We start from the raw sequence: 3,697 nt of genomic DNA on the forward strand, positions 1-3,697 counted from the left end.
GTTAGCAGCAGCGCAGGTGGGTGCGTGCGTTTGCTGTATCTCCCGTGGTGATCTGCCACGCTCGGTCACGGGCATCTGGGTGCTGAGTGCTTTCTGGTGCGGTGAGGGAAGGGCCCGAGACCCCTCAGTGGAGTTGGCTTTGCGGGTCTGTTACTCAAACCCAGCCAGCACAGGTACGGGACTACATCCCTGGTATTTTCCAGTAGGAGAATTTAACACCTCCAAAGCAGTTACTTGCTTTGGAAAAAAAAATAACTCTTCTGCTCTCTACTGCATGGCTGAGTCCTCTTGGTTTCAGCTCCTCTCTACAATTCCACTTTACGCTGCTGTCTTGGCTGCTGGTGGTGCCTGGATCACAAGCCCTGGTGCTGGGTTTTGCCGTTTGTTCTCCCCTCCTGCCTGCAGATGTGCTTTGTCTTTCCCTTAAAAGCAGGCTCAGGGGCTGCGTTTGTAGGGTGTCGGCCACCGAAAGCGCTTTTCCCGGGGCGCTGCCGGCTGCGTCCCCGCTCCCTGCCGGGGGCTGAGCTCCGTGCCTGCCTCCCTGACCGTGTCTCCACCTTCGACGGCTGCCCCGGGTCCCTGCAGCACCGGCAGAAGCAGCGCATCGCACCTCCGTTGCACATTTGCCCGTTAATTACTTTCACCACAGAGAAACAATTTACCTGCATCGGCTGGTTAAGAAATGATAGTGAGATGCCAGGTAACCTCGGTGTATTATATGTTGTCTGGCTTAGGGGGAGCGCTCAGTAACCTCCCTTTTGTTTCCTCGCAGCACCTTTGCCGTTACAAAGCTTTCTGGACTGAGCCGAAGCCGGACTTTGCCCTGCAGCCGCTGCCCCCGCCGGGATAGTTGATGTTGCAGCCAAACCCCCGAGTACGAGTCGACTCCAACTCCTGGGTTGTGGGAGAGGACATCGCCCTTTAGATGAGGTACCTGGGGTCGTCATCTACCACCAGTGCTATCCCCAGGGGCGCCGGTGTCCTGGTCTCACCATCAACAAGGATTTCAGCCCTTCTCCTTTGGGGATGCTCCGTCCCTGGGTGCCCTTTCGGGAACATCTCAGCCACGCTCCGGCAGCTGCGACGCATCTCTCTGGACATAATGCCAGGTGGGGCAGCCCCCAACCAGACAGGAACCTTCCCTGCCTGCTGGCCCTGAGCTTCGGGACTCCCTCCACATTTTCGGGCTCTCCATCACATTCTCCAGGGGACGTAAGTCTCCTTCCTCCCCACAGAGAAAGGAGCCCTGAGCCGCATGTCCCACCCAGGGGAGCTCCCCACAGGCCTGGGGTCTCCACAGGGACGTCCTTGAGGCCACGAGCGCGTTGCCACTTGTAGGTCTGTCTCCTCGGTCCCCTCCGAGACCGTCCCCATGCCTCAGATCACGCACCAAAGCTGGGGAGACGGGTGCTTTTGCCGGGTTTGCGCTGCGCTGTGCCTGGTGCCGTGTTGGCCTCACGCAGAGGGCTTCCCGCCGTTCCTGCACCCCTCCGTAGCGAGAGCCGAGAAATTGCCCATCTCTTTGCCGCCGACCTCCTCCCTTCTGCTTTGCACAGCTGTTCCCGGGGTAGTGGTTCCCTCACAACATGCCCACCCCTCTGGGGTGGAAGGAGAAGGGTTGAAAGCGACGCCTTTGGTCCTGTTTACTGTGGTGTTTTCAGACCCACGGCTTTTTGTGATAAACAGCACCGGGGGGTGAAGGGAGCAGCGGGATTTCTGCGGGGCCGTGCCCACCCCCTGCACCAGCCGCCTTTGCCTTCCCTTTGGGAGAAGTTTTGAAGCTGGCCGTTGTAACTTTGAAGCGCACGGAACCTATACGAGCTGAGATCCCAAACGTAGGTTGATGTTTCCTTTTGCTGCTTTAGGACAGAATCTCCCGGGTTGAAGCATCGCGAACGTGTTTTCCTCTAAAACTTTCCGAGCAGGCCGGGGCCCCCTCCGCCACCGCCGGAGCAGATGTGCCTTGGCCGAGGCCCCGCACGCTGCCCTGGCTGCAGCATCCATCTGCCAGCCCTGGAAAAACCTCCGAGGCGACGGAGCCCTCGGTGCCTCCGGTCGGCTTTTGCCGGGTAAAGCGGGAGCTGGTGGGGTAACGGCTGGACGAGGTGACGGCCCGCGCTGCCGCGGGGATGGGACAGGGAGGTGAGCGTGTCCACGTGAAAACGCCCGCTGCGCATCGCCCGCTGCTCCCCGCGCCACTCGAAACACAGCCAACGCCTGCGGTTGTTAACTGCGCTGCTATGAAGCTCCCAGGTCAGCGAGGTTACTCGTATCTTTCAAGTATTTTGTTCAACACCAGAGCCAAACCCAGTAGATTCCTAAAAAAGCAACAATTTGGGTGGGATTTAGCAACCCTGAATTCCCCCTTTAAACAATGTCCCATGTGGGAGGTGACACCAACCTTTACCAAAGGGTTTCCAGTAAATTCTTTGTGGATTTTGTTGTTTGCAAGTATCATTTTTTTGAACCCAGATCCTGAGAAAATGTTTTACACCATCCCTCGCACCTGCGTGTCCCTTCGCAGCCGGAGGCTCTGCCGAGGCTGCTCTTCGGTTCGGGTACCGGACGAACGAGTCCATCGTGTTGCCCTCACGGGCCAAATCGGCTCCCTTTTGAATTGGTGAAAAATATACTCGGCGTTGCCGAGATCAGGTTTTGACCTTCATTTTGAAGAGGAGGAGCAGGATCTTAACCACTGGATTTATCTTCAAGCGCAGTGGAAAGCCCTGGCTCGAGGGAGGCAGGATCATCCCGGGGCCAGAGCAAAGCTCGGGGTCTGAGGGATTTCCCTTCCCTTCGCGCAGGGGAAGGTCAAAAGTACAATTTAGGACACTTTTCATAAGCGATCGTGCTCCCGACGTGGCAGCTGAGGATGAGATGTTTCAGCAGTGACTCAGAGGAAGAAGGTAAATAAACATTTTTTATTTCAAACGCAGGGTTAAATTCCTTCATGTCTGGATCATTCAAGGTAAAGCTCCTGTAATCTCCTGGTTGCGATCCGCAGCCCCTCGTCTGGCAGCTGCCGGACCCGGTGCGCCCGGCGTGGGAGCGGTTGGGACGGCGAAGGGAGGTGGCAGAAGCGGGCAAGAGACGGCCGGGAGCAGAGCTGGGCACCAGGGCTGCCGCTCCGTTAGCTCGTGAAGGAGCTGGTGTCCTCGCCGTTAGCGCCTGAAGGAGCTGGTGTGGATCATCTCCAGGACAGGGAAATTGTCCTGGGAATTCAGCGACTGAAGCTGAAGGAGCTGAGATTTTACCTCAACTGCTTCGCAAGGAGGAGGCTGAGAACAACACTGTGAAAAATGCAGTTGTGATAAGGAAAACCCCAACGCAAAGCCACTACGTCGGTATTTGTACACATTTTTGCCTGCTCCAGAGAACCCCGTTTCATACCAACCTCTCCTCTGCACTGCAAAATGTCTCTAGCAACTACACGCTCCTGCTCCCACCGTGTGCTAAAAACCCTCTCTGCTGATCACAGGGGACAAAAACCAAACCGGGATCATTCCTGGAAGCTTCCCCTGCAGTTCTGCGACTTCCCGAGCAGGCAGCAAGGGCAGACGTGCGGCAGAAGCATCACCGAGGGCCCGGTGCCGGCTGCTGGGCTGAGCTGCAGGGCAAAGCCTCCGCCGTCAGCATCCCCGGCCTGGCCAGCCTGACTCGAGAAGGGCTGCGGTTCTCCGGCACGGTGTCGGCAGCC

The sequence above is a fragment of the Cariama cristata genome, unplaced genomic scaffold (assembly GCF_000690535.1).
Source record: "Cariama cristata isolate BGI_N322 unplaced genomic scaffold, ASM69053v1 scaffold6258, whole genome shotgun sequence".
Lineage (NCBI taxonomy): Eukaryota > Metazoa > Chordata > Aves > Cariamiformes > Cariamidae > Cariama > Cariama cristata.